At 37.4% G+C, this 23,621-nt stretch overlaps 1 long non-coding RNA gene across 1 annotated transcript; it reads right to left on the bottom strand.

The window, feature by feature from the left end:
* Positions 1-7,908: 7,908 nt before the first annotated feature.
* LOC121655068 lies at positions 7,909-23,313 on the bottom strand. The gene is made up of 3 exons (XR_006013076.1): positions 23,235-23,313; positions 13,297-13,308; positions 7,909-7,920 (listed from the first exon to the last, which is right to left on the bottom strand). It is a non-coding gene; the product is annotated as an uncharacterized LOC121655068 (long non-coding RNA).
* Between the last annotated feature and the right edge of the window lie 308 nt (positions 23,314-23,621).

The following is a 23,621-nucleotide window of genomic DNA, read 5'->3' as shown; positions in this document are numbered from 1 at the left end:
GCAAGTGAGAGCTTCTGCAATAACAGAGGCAGAAGGAAGAGAAATGAACGACATAGGAATAGTGATAACTGAGAGATGAAGAAACAGATTGATGGAAAAGTGAATATTCCTCTGGTAGAAATCTTCAGATTACATGCCTGGTTAGATCTCTTTGGCCCCATAGGCATTTTGTAAGTGAGTCTGTGGCTCACTATCTCTGTCTGCATATTCTCAAGTGACTTCAGTATCAGACAGCCAGCACTTGGGAATGTATGTTTGCTTTGTAAATAAAATATATAACATATATTGCATGTTGGCAATCATTTAGATAACCTGGTTACAGTGTCATACTACAGCATTATCTGTTAACTGAATACTGAGAGACAGTTTCATGGATTTTCAAAGGGCAAATGGGAAACATTTTCAAAACTGTGCCACAAGATTTGCTAGAAAAAAATTAGAAGCTGCGTAACTGGATGCACTGATCTAACTTACCAAAGATGACATATCAGCTAACTATTATACATATTAAAGTAGCGTGATATAACTTTCTGACCTTAAAAATGGGACTCATTTTGATGGCACAGCGACATTCATCATGTGCATTTCTGTAGCCCAGCAACGTCCTGAGGGTGAGAAGCTGCACACTTTACATTTGGGTTTTACTTTACTGCATCATGTCACACGCTAGCAACTGGATATCAACACACTGGCCATTTTAAACACACACTGTAGCTGATTCAGCACAGAAACCCAAGAGGACATTTTTGGAGGAAGCGAGGAAGAAAAAGAGAAAGGGACAAAGCAAGAGATAAAAAAATTGGACTGACTTCTACTGGCTAGAGAAGAGACAATATGCAAGATGGATGTTAAATTAGCTATAGTAAGGGGGCACCAGTGTTGTTTTCGTCAATGAAAATGATGACAAATTTATTTCGTTGACGAACCTTTCTTTCATGACGATAACGAGATGGTGACGAGCTAAAAATGGCTCTCTGATGACGAAAACATGACAAGACGTTTGTGAGATTTCGTTGACAAGACATGACGAGAAGAAAATGTTCAAGGGCTGATTAAAAACATTAAAAACACAACATTTCTGCCTGTTATGAGTGCACTCTGTCAGTCAGCAATGCTGCTGCACCTTGGCCACGCCCACCACCAGACGTGCAGTGCACACAGACAAGTAGTTTATTTATTCATATGTTAACCTTTCCAGTTTTCCTCTTCTGACCGTGGTCAGAAGACACAGGGAGATCCTTCTTCTCCAGGGCCGAAGTAGCATTCGCTTCGGGGTTAACTCCCTACGCTCCTCTCTACACTTGTTAACGGGGTGAAACACAAGGAAAGGAAGGCAGTGGTCGCGCTGAGAAACGGCTTTATTACAAGACCTCGTTCATACTTTTTACACCACTTCTCTGCTCTCTTCACTCTCGATGCGTGTTTCTCTCCACGTGCACGTTCACTCACGCTAACACACGCACTGAGCTGGCTGAACCACTCACACAGCAGTTAGACACATCCCATAACACAGATGAATCATGACGCAGTGTTAACAAAGGGGTTTGGTGGGAAGCGACGATACATATTTTAACTATAATCCATCATAATTTCACTAGCAGACCAGGTCAAGTTAAGCACGTGTTCCTCATCCATTGCTCATATTTTGGGCATGTGTATGTTCAGGGTATAGTATTGCACTTCAGAAAATTCTCAGAAATAAAGCCACCAGTTACTAACATAAGGATGCTGTTGCTCTTTGCTTTTTAGGAGTAATTGATTACAGTATTTGCTGTTGGCTCAGAAACCTTTCTAAGTCTAAAATCATTCCTTTTAATTTTGTAATTATTGATGAAAATAACCAAACAACAAGCTCACAATGCGCTGCTATATGTTGAACTTATAGATCTGCTATTTTCTTGTGTGACATTTTTGTATGATGAAGTAGGACATCAATTCATGAAAAAAGGTGAAATATAGAAATAAAAAGCAAAGTATAACACGGCAGCATTGCATCCCTGTTGATGGGAAAGTCTCGGCTAAAGCTATCAGTCTGGTAAAGGATCTGGTAATTATGTAAAAGGATTAAGGTTAACTTGTTTTTATGAATTACTTGTTATAACCTGTCAACCTTGATTCCACTTTTTAATACGCATTATTGACCTAAATTAATTTGTTAAAAACTAATACTTTTTTTATTTGACTAAAACTAGACTGAAACCTTTTTGAGTTTTTGTCGACTAAAACGGGACTAAAACTAATCAGCATTTTTGTCAAGACGACCAAATCTAAGACTAAAACTGAGATTCCTGCCAAAAACAACACTGCGGGGCACCTCAGATAAAGAAAATAGAGAAAAGGCTAATATTGTGTGTCTGAATTTCCTAAACATTCTTCTTTGTGTAAAGCTGTCTAAACAAGTGATATTGAACATAAACATATGAGGGAAAAAAGAGAAATAAGGAATAGATGGTTGAATTACACTGCTTATCCAACTCAGTATTGTCTGCTTTCCATGTTTTTTTAACTTTGCTGTCAGTTCTTTTCAGTTTGGGGTTGAGGACAAAAGGAAAAGGATGGTTAGGATTTAGGCACCAGAGTAAAAGAAAATGTTATTTAATGTTAAAGCATACAAGAGATGCTAAATATGAACCAGAGTTTATGATGGAAGTAAAATCACTCATCTAATTTCATATTATGGCATCACAGGTTGGAAGCCTTATTAGATTACATAACTTTCACTAGGTTGCAAGGGCTGCTGCCTAAGCAGGGAAGCCCAGATTTCCCTCTGTCCAGCCACTTTTGTCAGCTCTTCTGGGATCCCTGGACATTCCCAAACCAGATGATTGAGTATATATATATGTGTGTGTGTGTGTGTGTGGAAAGAGAGCGAGAGAGAGATTTATATAAATGTACATATATTTGGATACATAGAGATATGTATAAAGGTGTTTTTTTTTTGTTTGTTTTTTTTAAGAGCACTCAATAACTTCAGCCTTCTAAATAGGACCTGAACTAATAAAGAACCACTCCAGAAAGTCCAAATTCCATTTTGGATCTTTTACTCACTGTATAACCAGGCAACATCTGAGATTTGTTTTCCAAAATATCTCCACTGATATGAGAATGTTGCTGCAGAAATCACCACAGGCCAATTGCTGGTGATAGCATTTACATTAACAGCACATCAGAATACAAGATCCTCGGTTTGCTCCTTTGGTAGTGACTTCAAAACCAAAGCAATGATAGTTTGTTTATGTGGACACTGTTAGCGCTTTCACGTCAAAAGTTTAGTCATTTGTTCTAGCACAAGGCCCAAATGCCACCAAAAGAAAAATGTAATATTAAGGTAAAGTTATCCAGGCAAAAAGACACTAGTACATATAGGATGTGATTTCATGAGATGTCACTGTTCCCACAAAATCCCGCTTTACCATGTTCACATAGACATGCTGAAAATTGAGTCTTAAAAGGCTTCACTTTGAAGAGTGCTTGTAGAAATCTCTCTCTCTCTTTTTTTTGTTTTTTTTTACTAAAAATGCTTTCTGCACAAGAAAAGAGGTGAAAAATCACAATATAAAGGCACTTTTCTGCAAAATAAGAGCATTATTGTAGATTGGGCCAAAATAAAAAGCTAAAAATTGTCAAATAAAGGTCTTGGGCTAACCAACAGCAATTAATTTAGAGGGCGTTTGATTAGATTTTAAATAAATCTAATCAATCTAATGCTTACAATTCCACTCAGAAACTACCTGCAGAACTCACTCATATAGTGTATCTGAAACCTTCTGAGTTGAATGTTTTGGCAGATGAAGGTTAACAGCTGTTTGTTTTAACTCAGTTTATTTGCCAATTTCATCAGTTTCTTATGACAGTAACAGCTGACTTTGTCTGATTCTCTAACCTCTTTATTGTAATGAGAAACCAAAATAATTCAGATCATTAAAACTTTAATGGTGTTCTACTTTGCTTTGGTTTTTTTTTTTTTTTTTTTGTTTGTTTAGTTTGTTTTTTTTTTCCAATTTCAACTTTCTGTAGCCTCTGCCCTCAGGATACAGAATGGGAAGCAACAGACTTGAAGCTGCTTCCACTACAAACAAACACAAACTGATGACCCACAGCTTTTGTTGAAAATAGAAAACAAACATGCTTTAGGGTTTTGTAAGATGCAGGTTTTTACCAGTTAGAAAGGTAAACATAGAGCTAATAGCTTTAATTCAGTTTTTGGTCTAAGTGGCTGCTTTTAACCAGTTTTACTTCTGGGGTGGTGCTAAGTTTGTGTAGCTCCCATAAAAGTCATACATGTCTCAAAATTCCAAGCAATGATCTAACATTCATAACAGCATATGTGTCTAATTCAGCTGTGTGAAAGAATGCTCACATAGGACCAACGTCAATCTGTCACATGAGTTATTGTACAGTTTGTGCAACACAGTAGATTTAAGAATAAGCCAAACACACTGTGCAAAGTTTCCAGTAAGTAACTGGTCATTTCCAGTAGAATTGTAATTAAGATGTATAATGGATAAAAGTCTATGGTTTAAACAGATAAAAGAATAACTTTAAAATCAGAGCAGATGCTACAATAAGTCAGCATTTCTTTTATTTTTATCTTCTACTAATCACAAATCACTTTGGAAAAATGAGTGGAATTCGCACAAAGAGGGATGGGATAATAACAAGGAGTAAGATTACACAGGCTAACAAGACAATGTTATGAACAAGAGGCAGGATAAAATGTTATTCCTTTAAAGATAACAGAAGCTAATTGTGCAATCTCATAACAGGCGATGGTACTTAACAACTGCACAGTGTAGATATATGAACCCTGGTTTAGATGAGAGAGGTATACCCACCCCAACACTAAAACACACACACACATATATACCCTCTGCCCAACCCTCAAGACAATGCCATGAGCAAAACACTGGATAAAAGCTTCCTTTTATGAAGATAAGGGAACTCGCTGAGAGCAACGGAAGATAAAAGCTTTGGGAGGATAACAGCTGTGTAATATGTATGACTATTTCTTAATGGAGGCAATGACTCATCAGGGTTGGGGAGTTTAGGGATTACATGTAACAGGATTACATGAATTTGAAGCTGTAATCTGTTACAGTTTCTGAAATAAGCACAACAATCAGATTAAGATTATTTGCTGTGACCTTTGTTTGATAGTATTTAGTGGAAATAATGAGTCAACAGGGTTTGTGGGGAAAGGGGCAAAAGATTTGATTTGTCTGGGTTTTGAATCACCTGACAAAACAGCTTTAAAGAAACATGACTGATATATTTTAATGATTAACAAATTGACTGCGGTGATGTTTAATTACCAAAACATTGTCACACTAAATAGTGAGAACTGCTATCTTAATGTAGCCAGTTCATTTATCGTTAAACAAATGTACAAACACGGTATCTAAATCGAAATCTCAGACACGGGTAGAAAGACAACTGCAGTTTTATTTGTTTCTGACCATTTTCCACCTCCCTAATATCATGTCCCTGTATCATTGGACTTTGTGTCCTTAGAACTCAATCTGCATCTCTAAGATCTCTAAAATCTGCATCATTGTGTCACAGCTGAAAAACCATAATGAATAATCTTGAAAAGCCGCTGACAGTGTCTATAATAGTGCTAGTTATCATGCAAGTGGTCCATGAAAGTAGCAATCCAGCTGACTGCATTTGCTTGACAGCAAAGAAATAGAAAGACAAAACAATAGCAGAGAGAACAACTATATCGCCAACAACATGCCTCAGAGAAGAGGGAATGGGGGAGGAAATGATGATATAATGTGAGCTCTGAAGTATTGGACTTCACTTAATCCCCATCATGAGTTAATGTCAATGAGATAGTGTTGGGCACTGCATTTACCTCCCACTCATATATTGTGAAGACAGACATGGACAAGAGCAGATGCTGTGGTTATGAAGACTGATAACGGGGTTCGTCTTGTCCTCGGTGTGCTGTGATGGTGGGGAATACAGGTACTACTTGTGTGACTGAGGGAGAAAGAAAACCATCAGCCAGACTGTGTTTTTGGGTGTTTGTTCTTTAAAAATGTCATCTTCTGTAGTTATATGCAACTGCGCTTGAAAGTTTGTGGGCTTGTAAGAAATTTGTCTGTATAAATACAATCTAAGACTTTACCAGATTCCAAAGTCAAAGATTAAGAAAACTCAAGTTTCTAATTAAAAAAACAAAATGACATACTTCGTTATTCATTATATTCAAAGCAATATTATATATCTTTAAGTAGCAAAGGCATGTTAGCCTTTGCTTTGGACATTTAGTGTGACCATCTCTCAGCAGAATAATTGCCATTTAAATACTGCACACATCAGGCTGAGGGAATGAAGCCAATTCATGTGGGTGTAGTTAATTCCTGAAAAATCAAACTCTTCATTCGAGTTCAACAACATTCCCTTTACATTAAAGAAAGAGCTGAAAATGTAAGCAGATGGACTTTGTTGCTAGTTCTTGACATTACTTCATCCTTCCCATGAAACGCCTCTTCACTTCAAATACAACTGGGGGAAATTTCTGATCTCAAAGCAGTTACTGGGACCCTCACACCTTTGTGAATCATTGAAGTCCCGTGTGTGTCCTGTGGGTTGTTTGGGAACTTTTTAGATTCCTAGACAACATGTGAAACAACTGACCTGGGTGACTGAGAATGAACTTTATTCCTCTTTAATCATCCTGTTTGAGCAGATGGGAGTCTAACACCGTGATCTTGTTGCATTACCTGCTTTCCCATGAGGCTGAGTTCACTTAAAGTGCTTTCACTACTAAATATCAATAAGATGAAATGCATATTTTTGATTAGAAAAATAATGAAAAATGATGCCTTCATTGCTGATGGTTCCGCCCTGGGTTGGTACAACTTACAGATAACTGTGCATGTGGTTGGATTAATCTGTCGTTTTTCACACACAAAGCATTTTCAGTCTGAAGTCAAAGTTGGATTAACTTTTTCTTTCCTGTGACAAAGCTTCATTTATTTATATATATATATATATATATATATATATATATATATATATGTATATATATATATTAGTGCTGGATTAAAATTTTTAATCGCGAATAATCGCATGACATGCTACGATTAATCGCATTGTTACGTGCAAAATGTCTCTTTCCTTTAAAAGAAGGCCTACAGCTATATAACGAAAACGCAGTAAATTTTGGTTTACAAACACTACATCAGGGGTCTCCAACCTGCGACTCTGGAGCCGCAAATGTCTCTCTGGATCTTTCACAATGCCTCTAAATACGTGGCTAAAATATATTTTTAAATCTATCTTTCTTGTCATTAGGTCGGAAACCAGGGACTTTTTTTCTTTTACATCATTTTCCACAAATATCTACATCCCTTAGAAGAAAGTCTGTTTATCCTCTTTTAATAAAGGTTTTATGTTTTTCTTTATTTTAAAACCTAAAAATGAAAATAAAAAAGTGGTTCTTCAAAAAATAACAAATATCCTATGGTGACTCTTCATTAAAAAGGTATATATTAAGTTGCCTTTTTGAAAAGGTCTCGTAACATTTTTGGCAGCTCTATGGGAGTTTTATTTAGTCGGCTGAGGGAAAAATGGCTCTTTGGATTGGAAAGGCTGCAGACCCCTGCACTAAACACATAAACAGGTTTAAGAGGAGTTTTCTCTTTAAACAGCAACAGTTAAAATATTTCTTCATATATATTTATAAAATGAAATATTTATGACAAAGAAGGATGAAATGTTCAGGATTTACTAACTAAAAGGTAAAAAGTCAGCAGGATGAATTTAAAGCTGTGAAGCTGCTTCCCTCTAAACACAGAAGGAACAATATGTGATGAATATCAGCATCAGGTGAACAGACAGAAAGCAGGATTAGAATCTCACAGCTTCTAGATGGTGAGGAGAGCGAAATATTCACAATGTGCACAATAACTTCCATCCATGCACCTTCAGTGCTTAATTATCCAGATTTTTGGCATATAAATTCTCTAAATTTTAATTTTTAGCTTGACTGCACCTGCAGCCTCCGCTACCAGGAATTAAGGGGTTAACATCTCGTTTCCAGGTGTAGCGTCAGGTTTGTAGATGTAACTATAAACATGTGTGGTATCCACAGAAAGTCTCAGCTACCAGCTCAGCAAAATCCTTTCTATCACCAACAAACACAGTTAAGACAACAAACAATTCAAAGACCTGAGGGGTATTGCACGAAACCAAGATAAGGGATTAAGCCGGGATATGTTGGTTATCCTGGCTGAATTTAGCCCTAAGTCAGTTGCATGAAAGCAGCTCAAACTAATCCCGGCCAAGTTACTGTGGTGATTTATCCGCTGCAGCTAGCCTGCTCCAGACCAGGCTAACTCCAAAGGCTAAGATTAATCCTAGCGAGTCAGCTGCATGTCCAACGTCAATTCTATGACGAATGAATGTGTTTTACAGCATGTCCATGGTCTTCCTAAGTATGGCGCGTCATTTTAATCATCCAGTATTAAAATATTACATATACAGTCACTGTACATTTAATCGAAATCTGTTCGTAATCGCAACAGCCTTTTTATATGGATTCGAGTTGTAGTATTATTATTCTATTCTATTCTACAGTCATTTAGCAGACGCTTTTATCCAAAGCGACTTACATTTGAGAGTAAGAACAACACAAGCATGAATTCAAACAAGATGGGACATCATAATTAAGTGTTAGTCAGACCGCTTTTGAGTCCAGTTAGACCCAGGTTCTGTCGTGTAGTGCTAGTGCAGTGCATATAATTTTTATTTTATTTTTTTTAGTCATTTTATTTAAATACAGGATCACGATTTCATCACACAATATCAACTTGGTCATAAGTGCATGATTTCATCAGGCCAAGTGTTATATTGCTATGCTGATGAAGACTGCTCGTCAAATTGCTGTCAGAGGTTTTATAAATATGTGTTTTATTGCATTAATTGAGATTACAAAACACAGCGGATGAGGTTACAAAGGTGTATTCAAAGAAATCCATGACGAGGGCAATGTAGAATATTCAGGTCCAACTCCCCTTCACCTGTTCCCTCTTCATAATGGCTTGCCCTTTTTCGGAGGATGTGCTGGACGAGGAAGCCCGCATCCTCAGAAGAGCATTCAGACGTGAACGAGTCTTCAGGGACAGCTCACATCCCCTGGCCTTTGGAGATGACTATGTCATTGAGAGATACAGATTTTCGGTTACTGGATTTCCAGCAGTTTTCTGAGTGTCTGGTGTTTAATCTCTAGATCCAGCTCTAGTTCTTGGAGCTTTCTCTTTTTGAGTCAGCTTTTAACATCTGCCAGCTCTCTCTCTCTCTCCAGGTGCCCTGAATAAAGCGTTCTGACAGTTTGTGAAGTCTGTAAAGGAAATGTCAATTAGCACAGCAGGATTTGTGCATAACGTAGATGTACTTTAGCCAATACTCACAATGTTACCAGGCCGCTTAGGAGACTGTGCAGCATTCGGGTCCTGCTACACATTTTCTATTAGCACCACATCACTGACTTCATATCCTTCATGGAATAAATAAGCAGGCCAATCCCATAAAACTGACATGCCTCAAGCCTTCTGGACTCCACTGACACAGTCTCCTCATCTGCAGACGTGCATTCTGCAGCTGCAGATGTGCCTTCCCCCTGCCGTATACATGCAGCGAGAGGACTCGGATTAAGATTTCACAGAACATACCAAGCCTGTGATTTCGAGACACTGTACTAACCGGATCATCTTCTGGTGGCTCCAAAAGTGTAATTGTGTTCCCAGACACTGCAAGGTTATCCAAAGTCAGACACTATATTATATTTGATTGTGTCCCATGTGCAGTAGAATTGCAGTACTTTGTGTACCTTGTATGAAGCGGACAGTTTCTGTGGCTGGGACAGAGTCAGTTATTGTCCCTCCCTGGATCCCCTCCATCACTAGCCTCCCTTTATTTAAATGGAGTGCCAGTTCCTCTGCTGGAGTCACATCCTGGCTTGGTGGGCCGCCCCCTGTGCCAGTTTATAGGCCTTTTTTTAACTGCTACAATCATACAGACATTGAACATGTCAGCAGACACCTCATCTATTCATCTCATTTGTTCACGGTTATCTACTTTGGAGTCACTTACCAGCCTGCAAAATGTTCTTATATTTAATTTTTTCTTGCTGCCAGGTCCTTTTATGGCCAGACAGGTTTGTCCTTTAAGAAGGACAGAAAGATAAAATAGATAAAAACGTAACATGAGGAAAATAGATTAAATGACACATTGTGGATAATTGTTTGCACCTAATCATACTCTACATTTCCTGAGTAACATGCACCTGCTTGTCACTCTTAAAGTATACAACAGTTAGTGGATTTGAAAAGTAACTCCTTTAATTGTAGCCTAATTATGACAGTTTCAGTGGAGCACTGTTTATTAATTGTACAGTTTTTGACCACTTACGCATTGAGCCGGTCGGCTATTGTCTGCCAGGCTCTCTCGCGTTCTTTACTTATGGCATTAGTATTGCCTTTTTTCCTTATAATATCCTTAACTTCGTCAGAGAACTCCGTCAGGAGCTGTTGTTCAGCGGCCGTGACGTACGACGCGCGACTTTTATCCATTTCTCCATCGGTGATTCTGTGAGCGATCGCGAGGTCTGCTTCAGTATGCCGTGCACACGCACTTATCCCAACTATCTTCACCTGGCTTAACCTAGCCGCACCTTCTCATCCTGGCTCAGCAAACGTGCAACCAATTAAGCCAGGATAGGCCGCGCAAGCTAGGTCAAGCTGGGCTTGCTTAATTATCCTGGATTTCTTTATTCTGGTTTCGTGCAATACCCCTCAGGTTAACATAATCAGAAAAATATGTAAACACAGACGATGTTTCCTCATGAACACGAACAAACACTCCTCTACTGAAAGCTCACATCTCACAGATTCCACAGCTGGAAGTTTCATCTCGCTATGACCAAGATTCACCGAACCAGAGACAGAAGAAGACCCGATTTATGCTTCACATTTATTAAAAAAATAATAATAAATAAAACGTTTCTCAATGCTCTGTTCACCTGTATGAGTTTTGACAGACAAAGAGAAACGTTGGTTCTTCTTCTTCTTTCTTAAGTTCCAGATAGAAAATGTCTCTTTATTCTAATAAACCCACTCTCTCCTGATTACACCAGGCGCACCGCTGCAGCAGGGAAAGGAGAAATGGACGCCATGTTTCTGTCACCAAAGCCAGCTGCCAGTAAAAAAAAAAAGAAAACCTTAACGCGCTATTAAAAAAATTAACAGCATTAATTAAGCATTGTGTTAAAGCACGTTAACATATATATATATATATATATATATATATATATATATATATATATATATATATATATATATTCGTTCATTCTCTGTACAGCTTAGTCCATTAAGGGTCGCAGGTAAGCTGGAGCCTATCCCAGCATTAACAGGTGAGAGGCAGGGTACACCCTGGACAGGTCATAGGGGACAAAACAACCATTCTCACTCGCACTTACTCCTAGGGAGTATTTGGAGTCATCAATTAACCTAACATGCATGCCTTTGGATGGTGGGAGGAAGCCAGAGTACCCAGAGGGAACCCAAACATACATGGGGAGATCATGCAAACCTCCCCCCAGCCAAGATTCAAAGCAGCAACCTTCTTGCTGTGAGGCTGCGGTGTTAACCACTAGATAGATAGATAGATAGATAGATAGATATATAGATAGATAGATAGATAGATAGATAGATAGATAGATAGATAGATAGATAGATAGATAGATAGATAGATAAAAAAAAATCTAATTATTAAAGTGAATAATGAATAACTGTTAAATGATTAAGATCTCAGTTTCAATCAAAATAAATGCGATTATAATTTTTGCCATAATCAAGCAGCCCTACTTGAGTCTGAGGGTCATTACAATGATTTTATGCTGGAACTATGTTTCCTTTCATTATTTCTCTAATGCTTCTCATTTACATGGGACAAAATGAAAGAGGCTTTTAGCTGCTACCTTGCAGATTGTTGCATGGCTTGCTCTTAAACTGATCTTTGCTTCCAGTCTTGCAAAAGGTCTTGAATTACTTTTAATTTGTTCACATACTGACCTAGAGCTTGTGGAAGACGAACCATTTAGAGACGATTCTCTATGAGTACCTACCTGATGAGCTAACCTTGAATTACATTATTGTACAAACATGAGAATTCTGAGGATTAAAAGGTTTTAAGATGTTTTTTTTAGAAATGGTTTTTATATATTTTTTTCCTCCAGCCTTTACCTGGTGTGATTTTAGCTCCTCTGACCTGCATTTCCCAGGGAACACACCATTTAAGAGAAAATATGACATACAGGCTGCTAAAAACACAGGAAACGTAGCCTCTGGAATCCTGTTTTTAGTTCATTTTCACCTGCATTACAGCCTTGACTGAATGAATGAATTATATATTATTTTCAATTTTACAAGATGAATATTAAAAAAGCTTTTATTAAAAATAGACAACTTAGCTGTAAATGAAAATGTTTTATGCGGTTGACCTTCCTCATTAAAACAGATCCTCATTTTGCTGCTTTACTGCTAGTAAAGGAACTGTGTAGGAAATGTTTTACACATTTTAAACCACAAATTAAGGTTAAATTGCCAAAAGCAATTGAGTATTTGTTGTTGATATGCAACGTTATTAAAGCACCAGAGGTGGGGGAGTATTGGCAGAGGTTATTAAGCCCAGTCTCTTTTCACACTGTGTTACTGCAGTAAGAAACAAATAAAAAAATACAATATTTGGGCTCTGTACAACACACTGACTAAAGTAGGTTGCATTAACCAAAGCAGGTGTGAAATCTGTGTTATATTACATATTGTAACAAACAATCATGGGTAATATCTTGCTGTATGGCCTAAAATATGTTAATTATTTAGGCTCATTTGAGATGAAACATATAGCCAGCTGGTGGCTTTCCTCGCATTACTACTGCAGTGCAATCACAAGAATCAAGAATCCATCTAGTTGAAAAACACATACAACTTCTTCTAATATCACAACAAACTATCTTTATTACAGGCTTTATTACCTTCTGAGTGATATCTTATTCTAGGGTGACCAAACGTCCTCTTGTACCCAGACATAAAAAAAAATGCGTCAGAATTTCAAAATCATCTGAAATTTTTCTCTGTCAGCCTTAAAAATGTTCACATTGGATATGAGTTGCGTTAGCCACTCTCAGACAACAAGCAACAGGAGAGGGAGGGGAAGAAGGGAGCTCCAATACTGAGAGGACAGTTACCTGATAATGACGTCACCTACCGCTCGGAATTACGAGACAACTCATCATTACTTTGTACTTCGGAGAAAGTGTGCATGAATCTCCCTTCTCACATAGACTAAGATGGGTTTTGCGCCCATGGAGGGTGAGAGATTCCAGCTCGCTCACTTTCTCTGCAGTTTAACACATTAATAAAATGAACTGAAGACCATGTTCATGTGTTGGACTGATGGCCTTGATGGCCTGCGGAAGAAGCTTTTCAAGAGTTTTAGATCTGAGTGTCTAATATCCAGTAAAGGTAGAAAATCCAGAAACGTAAATGCACAAACTACAGAAACGATCCCCATGTTCGTCTTGGTGGTGATTCATGGGAAGCTGACATTGGTTCTGCATGAAGACATAGGTTTCTTTTTCCTTTTTTTTATTTTTTTTGCTTTGTTTGTCTTTATATACCACATTAAAAAGGCACGAACACCGAACAGAAAGACATTTTGTCAAAATTTATCTTCACCAGACTGGAAGTGAACTGAATGCCAGAGAAATTTTAGCCCTAAAAAAGTAAAACAGATTGTTTTATAGCCTAGACAATATAAATTCAGTAAAAATGTCAAATGATCAGTGTAAAGTTGGTCTCTTCATCATACAGCAGCAGCATTGAATGTGGACACATTTTTATCTATCCACATAGATAGATAGATACTTATGTTCATGAGTTTTATTTATATTTCCCATTGCACTTACAATAAAGATATTATTGAACACTGTTCAATCAAGTGATTTCACTTAAAGGGGCAAAAAATATTGGTAATGAAAAAGTACAATAAACTATCACTTCAACAGAAGAATTATTGGTACTGCATGTCCCTCTCCTTTTTTACCTGCACTGAATCCCCTGAAACATATTTCTGTTGTGCTTATGTCAAACTGTATAGAGCTGAACTTAAAACGATAAGCAAATAAAATCACAATCGCAGCTTAAAAATCTCATGGACGTCAACAGTTCCCATACAAGCGGCTACTTTCATTTTCCTGCACTCTGTCACCTAAAATTATATTATATTAATGTCTCTACCATTGCGGAGAGGATGATGCCTCCACTAATGCAATTTCCTGGACACAGAGGTCTCATGAATGTTGCACACTGCACATTAAGGGTCAAATGCATTGCATGTATATTACAGATACATTATGTGTGTTTGAAAATGTACAGGTCAGAGGGTGGTGTGGATGAGCCGAGATGGCAGAAGAAAGCAGGCACAGGTAAGAGCTGACCTTGACAATAAGTGAAGACACATGTCAAGATACAAAATGGGAGGTGGAGAAAGGGAGGGGAGGAAGAATTTACCACAGGCAAGATGTATGAAAAAAGGGAGCAGATGGATAAAAGAAAAATGTGACATGTAGGAGCCAAAATGCAGCAATAACTATCTTGACATTTGCAGTATTTTACCATGAAGATAGATTTGTTTTCGCAGTCATTTTTTTTATTGCAAAATATTCTTAGGTTTTAAAAAAATAATTTATATTAAAATTAAAACCCAACAAAAAAGTAAATATCTCAAAACAAATGTACAAAATGGAAACTACCTGTATGTTAGAGAAAATATGAGTACAATTAGCTTTTAATGAGCTTGTAATTTCTCCAAATTTTTTCTTTACCTCAAGATTTCTGTGAAATAACATTCTAGATATAATCTTGACTATAAATATTGTATTCTTGATTTATTCATATCACTTTCACAGAAAATTGTCCTATGATCTGTGGTCTCTATATTTGGGTAAGACTGAGATTGCAGGTACAAGCGGCTGATATAAACTTCCTCCGAAAGGTTGGCTTGGCTCAGCCTTGTAAGGTAAGGAGGTTCTACATCCTTGGAGTAGATGCAAGGATTCAATCCACCTCTGCATTGAAAGGAGTCAGCTGAAGTGGTTTGGGACTTTGAAACTGCATCAAAAGTAAGTAATTGCAGGCAGGCATAATATTGTATTAGATTTCTGTAACGCTTTTAAAGGTGCTTAAACATTGCATGACACTGAATCCATTATTCATTCAAGCCACATTCATACACTGGTGGTGGTAAGCGACATGTGTAGCCACAGCTGCCCTGAAAGGGGCAGACGGGTAGAAACATGCTGGCCAATCAGCACCAACAGCCTCTCCAGGCATCAAACTTTCCTTCACATTCATAATGTGTTGCTGATACTGGAGGTAAAGTGTCTTGCTCAAAGACACAGTGGTAAAACGAAGCAGTTGATGACTTGAAAAAGAGTTCAAACCAACAACTCAGACGAGCCGCTCTACCGCCTGAACCACTGCCTTCCCTTAACATGGCTGCTCACAGTGTCTGTATACCACATACACAGCCTGACTCGTGAATTTGTCATTGCATTGAAGATGTTAGCAAAGTCAAAGCCTAAAGCCGCCAAAGATTTTCAGTGGCAAGGTGGTTTAAGGACCAAACAAGAATATAATAGTTTTATAAAGTAAGATGTTGGTTATGAAAATAATAATAAAAAAAAATAATAATTTTTTTTCGCCTTTTGTGTTCATTGTTTGTATTACAATGGTGTGCCCTGCAAGTCAGTAGAAGACATTAACAAAAGCTGTAAACTTCCAAAATTTTGGATCAACTCTGAGTTCGTGAACAGTATAATCATAACTTACCCTTTGATTACTGATAAATGAACAAACAGGTTTGCATATGCTGTTGTCAAAATATTGTGTATGTAGCTGTCATATGAAGCACTGAACGTAATGTTATAGCACATATAAATAATATAATTTGTTTGCCTCTTACATATTTTAAGCTGCATTTTATTATATGACTCAATATCCTCTTATTCCCCACGTATGCAGAATGGTAACATGCTGATACAACAACTGCAAAGTGAACAAAATACACCTTAGAAAGCTTTCATCCCCTGGACATAAACTAAAACCAGTGTGACACACTTTCCCATCCATGTAAGTATGCTGCAACTTTAGTGTCAAGTTTACCTTTTAACCTTTTAGATATTTAAATAAAAGAATTTCTTTCACAAATTTTTAAACCCACACGTGGTCAGTGTTACTGACTGAGCCTGACAGACACATCACAAAACGACACAGAACAGGTCAACCAACTGGTCATTACTTCCCATAGCAACAAGTAACATTGTTAGTTTGCATCTGTCTTCTTTACCCTGTTGCACTGCTCATCCACTTTGTCTCTCTTTTCATAACTTCCTCCAAAAGTGGGTGTCTTCATACAATCTGCCATGTGTTATTTATAAAGAATGTGGGGTCCTGTATTACTACAGGCCCCTGTATAGCTCAGATAAATTTTATTGCCACTTGGGTTTCAACCATGGGACGCTTCCTCAGGGTCTAACAAATTTAAATGATCATTTTTTTTGACCCCCATTTATCTCCATCTATCTAAGGCTTAACAAAAATATCAGGGGAACATTTTATACTCCAAAGCTGCACTGGCACATTAACAGCACTTTTGAGAGCACCTCTTATTTTTGGTCTTGCACTGCTGAATGTTTTTAGTTTAGCTGAGGACTCTCTGCTTCTAATTTATGCCTACCTGTGTAAATAATGTCAAGTTTAATCCCGGACATATTTCAGAATTTCTTTCTTTACTTTAAGTTAAACCACTGGAATATTTGTTACTAGTAATACTTATTTGACATCTTAAAGTTCTTTGGAGCAAAATAAAGAAAAATCAATTTTTTGTTTTATTTCCTTTCTTTTTTGACTGAACATCATGGTTTAATTTTCAAATATAAAAAAGTACTTAATTTAAAAGACAGGGGTATTCGGCCTTATATGTTGTCAGAATGCACTTAAATACACTATAACCTTTACAGGTGAACATTGTTTAGCTTTCTCTAAACTTTTGAATGCACAACTTTTCAATTTTTAAATACTCCTTGTTGTTCTCTCATGACCACTGAAAACCCCGATAGAAGTATCTAAACCATGAATTGGCCACTAAATGTTCTGATTCTATGACAGCTTGTATTTAAACACACTGTTCACATTTACACATCAGCAGACCAAGAAGTTATATGTTGTGGTATACCCACCACTGTCTTTAGCTTTCTTTCAATAAATTGTTTAAGGTGAAAGATTCTGTTGGTTTTCTTTAGCTAAGCTATTATTTATTATGAATCGACTTGTATGAATATTGATTGAATGGCAACAGATTGGCTTGAATTGGTTTGTTTGTTAAGTGCCCTGAGATGACGTTGTTGTAAATTGGCTCTATACAAAAAAAAAGCTAAATTGAATTGAATTGAATTGAATTACCACGGCACGATTCTACAGAAATGTCCTGATGTAGTCGTTGAAAAATGAGCTGCAATAAATGAGTGAGCAAGTCTTTGTGGGGTTAACATGGTACGAAAATAAAGAGAACAAGCGGTTAATCAAATAAATAAAACATCTTGCAAGCTCTACAGCTGTGTAACGTCACACAGCTGTAACTCCTCCACAACCTTGAACAGCATTAAGCAGTAAAGAAAAAGAATGAATGGATGGTTTTACAGCTGCTGCATTTCTAAAGTAAAATAAAAACACCCAGACCTCAATAACTTACCTCAATGGTTATTAATTTGACTGGATTTCGTCTTTTCATTGCAGCTCAACTCTGCTCCACAAACAGACTTCTGGCCCTCTACTCAGTTAATTAATTTACTTTATATTCACAGGACTTTACAGCACAGACAAGCTCTGTGCTTGATACTTCTGTACTGGATATTTTATTGGAAATGTGGCTGCGTTGTCTTTAAAGTTTTCAGGTAGCAGCAGAAGCAAAAATAGAGAAAGACCTATTTTGCGAATCCACACATTCACATATACCCAATGAAACAAAGGGGTAATTAAATCTAAGATATTTTAAGGTATAATCAGATTTTCCTTGAAAAAAATTGTTCTGAAATGCAAATTTGATTAAGAGAGTTGAGTTTTTAGAGGTTTAATTAATGAATGGAGAAGAACTTTAATGAACTTCTTTCTTTCAGCATTTGCCTTCTTAAACTAAAGCTTGTATCGTTTCCAAATTTACCCAATTAAAACCACCAAATGATCATCTCATGAAAATGAACAAAAGTTTCATAAAAGGGAAAAAAGCACAAGTTCACAAATGTTTTTTCTTTACATTTGTATTCATTCCTTTACTTCCCCTTCCTTTTCAGCTTTTTCTGTTATTTATCACTGCGACCATAACCTGCAGCCATAGTTTCAGAAAGAAACAATGAAGAGTGGAGATTCATCTCTGGAATAACGTTTCAGCTCTCATAAAACCAACCCATGTCTGGCTGAGGTGGCTGAAAAATGCAATTTGTCTTTGCAATGCCCTGCTTAACATGACCCACGTATGAGTAAATTTTACCTCCCACCAAGCCATTTTAAACCATGTTTGCCTGCATGCCTTTCTATCCATCTCCTGTCACAATACATCTCAGTCCCTTGTGTTGAGGAGCTGCAGGACTCCAAATCAAGCTATCCTTGGAGTTGTCTGTATTTGTGATGTTTGATAACCAGTTTGTGTGGCATGAAGCATGTTTTAGCCAGTGTTTATAAGGTAGCATTATACAACAAATTAACTCATTTTCTCTCTTCCTCACCTCCATTATACATCCAGTAATGAATTGTATTGAAGTGCCTTTCTTTCTACACAGATGCAACTTGGTGATAGTTCATGCAAAAAAAAACAAGCTCATTTCTGTTCTTTTATTTATTTCCTCCTCTCCTTTTTACATATCACTGCTTTTTGCATGTTGCTCAATCTATTATTGACAGAAGAGCTTTTCTTTGTGTGGTCACACTCTGTCGAAGATACTCAGGTGTAATGGGAAGGGATATGGACCTAATGGTGTCGAGACAATAAATAATGAACAAATAACCTTATTTGAAAGGAAGAAGGAAAAACTAAAAGACAAAGAAAAAAGTGAAAGCAAGAATTAAGGAAAAATAAGACAGAGAGGACAATTTTGTCTTTAAATATGTCCACATATGAGGAAAGACAATGATAAGCATAAAGACAAAAGTCAGTGCAGAAGAGGACAACAGAAACGAAGGCATTCCCAGTGGTGCTAACATGCTAAGGCTTAGTTTAGCGCGCACACACTCATACACACAAAGCAAACGAGTGAAAACCCTCTGAGCAGAAAAACTGTGATGTCTCCTGTGGCAGGTTGCAAAAAGCTTTTTCTTCACTTGTGTTTCACTCTCCCTCTCTCCACTGCGGCCTTCCAAACTCCTTAACCCCTGTCTTTGCTGCAGCACCAACTGTACACTCTCATCCCTTCATTCATCCATCCATAATCCTAAGCACATCTCCCTCTTCCCCCCTAATCATCCCTCACACCCATTTAGCCCTCCTCTATGCTTCCATCCATATATTCATTTATGTTGTCAAAATAAGAGATGCGCCAGTGCAGCTTTGCTACTGTTGGGCTGGACTGAATTTGATATTGGATTTTACAAGCAGCTGCGACTTCCAGCTAATATGTTCCGCTAGCTAAAACTTCATTTGAGCATCACACTCTGGCTAAATGAGAGGAATGTGGAAGCATGATGAAGAATAAAAGGGAGGTGGAGTTGGGGGAAAGAAGATTTGAAATAGAAAGAGCTAGTAGAGCATAAAGCGCGGTCCCGTCTGCATACATGCTAATCCTGAGTATGGTACGTATGTAGGGGAGAAGCATCTGCAATAAAGTAAGCATGCTAAAAGAAAAAAAAAAACTTTTGGTAAATCTGCAACCAAAATATTTGAGGTGTTATTTTGCGTCATTCTGTAGGTGTGCAGCAAGGTTGTCATTGTCGTTGCAATTTTGACTCAAGATTTTCCACATTTTCTTTATTGGGGAGGGGTCATGACTGCAGTCCAGCCAGTCTTTCCATGTGTCATCTTATTTCTCAGCCTTGCCTTTGCAATATATGAGAGGTCATGTCGCTCTGATATATATTTTCAGCAACTTTTTATCATTAATGCTGCAGAAGAGATTAAAAAGGCGTTACATAGCTTTCCAACATTAAAACTTAGCGTCCTGGACTCATTTTATTGCACAGTGACATCTATCGTGCACATATCTGAAGCTGTCGCTACCCAGCAGCATCTCGAGGCTGGGAAATCGCACTAACTGCCCTATAAAACTTTTTTTTTTTTTTTAATCACCATGCAACATTGCAGCCGAGTTCCACTTCACATGCTAGGAAATGGATGTAAACACACCAGCCGTTTAGAATGTGCAGCATGGTTGATTCCGCAAAGAAATGCAAGAAGACATTATCAGAGGAAGTAAGAAAAAGAACGAGAGAAAGAGACAGAACAAGAGTCAAGATAAGACTGTCTCTTTCTGGCTGGAGAGGTAGGATGCAAGATGGATCCTAACCTGGTTACTGGTCATAATTGTTCTATACCCTAACTTCTTTATTAAAATGTGTGTTATGTTGGATTCATTTAGTTTGTAATGGAATACTGTAGATGTGAAGTAAAGTATTTTTTCCTTCAGTCCAAAAGTCTAAAATTTTTCAGACAAGCAAAGCTGCATAATTTTTTGACATTGAAACATTGTTCTTCTGACTTGTTTTGATAGCACAGTAACATCCATGATGCACATTCCTGGAGGCGTTGTTGCCCTGCAGCACGGAGATACCACACTCCACAATCCTTTTTTTTTTTTTTTTTTTTATCTAGCCCATTTTTAGATATCCACAAACTTTTGAACACACATCAAGGCTGATTCATCAAAGAAACCAAGAGGACATTATCAGAGAAAGAAGGACAGAAAGAAAGAGAGAAAGAGACAGAGTAGGAGATAAGTCAAGAGTCAACATCAGACTGACTTGTACTGGCTGGAGAGAGCTTTGGCGAGAGGCAAGATGGATGCCATATTAATCTTTTTTATGGCGCGCTGTAAAATCTGCCTAAGTTGTGTAGTGTTAAATAAGACTGAATGAAGGGACCTTAAATATACTGGAACCAAGTATGTAAGTGTTTGTAGTGCAAAATCTTTGGAAAGACATTTTAGTTTTAACTTTACGCCCGAACCACTGATGCAAACAAGCACCAACCAACATACATACATATTTAATTTAGTTCATTTTGGTTTTGTTTTAAAGTTTTGTAAATGTTTAAAAATGTAACTTAACATACTGACATCCCTTTTCATCACCTATTCTCACCTTTGTCTCCATACTTTGTAAATCATGTTGAGGTTTAAAGAAAGGGGTGGGAAATAAATGAAAAGACTTCATAATATTTCACTTAGCTTCCTGTCATATTCTCTCTCATCTTCCAATAACACTACTACTAGTTTTATGGACGTACTGTTGCTGCTTTTATACAAAATAGAATCATCTCTCATTAAATCCATACCTCTTATGTACAGTGCAAGACATGTTATGTTAAAAGAATATTACGCTGTAGCACTGAGATTTGATTGAAAAGTTGTAGCAACGTTACTTTATTTTTCTTTTTAATACCGATGAAACAGCATAGCACTAAATGTGAGCTTTCAAATAGAATACCATTGTTGCCCAGTGGCGGTTCTAGGAATTTTTCACAGGGGTGGCCAAGGGGTGGCTTAGGGATTTCCAGAGGTGGCCACATTAAAAATGTGCATGAAAACATGCACGTTTTCATATACAATAATATTCAACCAATATATGCTAAAATCATTCAAATATCTTCAAAATATTTTAAAGCAACATTGTAAGGCCCTTGAATGTAAAAAATATTGTACTAAACTGTAAATAAACCAAGTATCTGCAGTCATATCAGTAAAAACTATAAAAAGAGCTGAAGACAGGGGCCTTTTACCTAGAAGTGGGCTGTTGTGAAACAAAAGATTAAATGGAATGGGTAAATGGAACTGTATTTGTAGAGCGCTTTTCTACAAATATATTACTTCTACTAATATTAGATGTCTGGCTGTGTGCCTCTTTGAACAACAAATGACAACATTTTTAGGCTAGTCATTATCTATAAAGTTATTCTTTCAGAGAGTTTGTTGACCTGTTTGATCCAATTACATACTGTTTTTAATGTCAAGCTAAGCAAAAGTTAAGCTTAGAATAGTTTTTATTGTCAATAGATATTTTTGATTATAGATATTTCCCATATATATCAACTTGTCAAATGATATCAGTTCTGCTGCTGCCCTGCTCAGCTTGAGCAGTGAGTACTTCACTCTTAAAAATAGTTAGGCATATTCATGAAGTACAAGAGCTTGAAAGGCGATCATATGAGCTACAAACTTCTCAGGTTAAAAAAAATAAACAAACAAAACAGCATTCACACATGAAGAGGAAACTGGTGTGACATCTTTGGACAATCCTGTTTTTTTTGTTTGTTTTTTTTTTTTTTTTCCACACTTTCTTACTGAAAATTTCTCGTTTTATCAGTTCATTTTTATTGCAAGTTATTTGAAAAAGCATTTAGTTACACATGTCCCGACATGTTTAATAACGCGCATTTCGCGCTCTTGTGCTTTAGCATGATGCACTTCAGCGCCACAGCCAGTGTTACTAGTTTGCCAAATGCAGTACAAGTTAGTATCTACGTTTGCTGAATGGTAGACTCCTCCCTCCGTGCTAAAAGTCGGGCAAAAATCTAATTTGTCAACAGGCTCACCAAAAACAAACCCAAGGCACTCCGGAGGAAAAAAAAAAATTTTTAAAGCCTTAATTGATCATGGCAAAGCAGTGAAAACCGACGCATTGCGACCCTAGGGTTTTAAAAAAAGCCTTTGGTCTATTTTTGGTGGACCCGCAGACAAATTGGATTTTTGCCTGACTTTTACCACGGAGCGAGGAGTCTACCATTCAGCAAACATAGATACCAACACACCCCAGCATCCAAACGAGTTTTACAGTACAAGCTAGTGTTACTAGCCAAAAACGTAAGCACTGTAGTAGGCTTAAACGTAAAGCAAACATTCAAAAAAAATTTATTACAGCAGCAAACCAAAAAGTAGCAAAGGACAGACTGGGAAAATTGACTTACCATGAGTAAACTGTAGATAAAAATAAAAAAAAAACTGCTGTCGCCCGCCGATCCTGTGCACCTGTTGCGTCCAAGTCCTGTCCGGCTGGTAAATTTCTGGAAGCTCAAATGGATGCAAACCAATGAGCTTCAAAGATCTTTGGGGTGGCATCAGGGGTGGCCAATCAAACCTTGGGGGTGGCACCGGCCCCCCTAGCCACCCTATTGAAACCGCGTATGTTGTTGCCCAATGAGGTGCTTGACAACAGCTGTTGTAAACAGCATCCATGTAAATTGGCCTCAGTACACATCTGTATTTTCAGCTCAGAGGTGCAACAGCAGTTTAACTTTTTCAAACAAATCTACGCAAAGCAACAGCTTTGCTGTGAACAGCTCGCTGCATG

The sequence above is a fragment of the Melanotaenia boesemani genome, chromosome 16, assembly GCF_017639745.1.
Source record: "Melanotaenia boesemani isolate fMelBoe1 chromosome 16, fMelBoe1.pri, whole genome shotgun sequence".
NCBI classification, from domain to species: domain Eukaryota; kingdom Metazoa; phylum Chordata; class Actinopteri; order Atheriniformes; family Melanotaeniidae; genus Melanotaenia; species Melanotaenia boesemani.
Note: the sequence above shows the minus strand (reverse complement) of the source record. Positions and strands in the feature narration are given on the sequence as shown.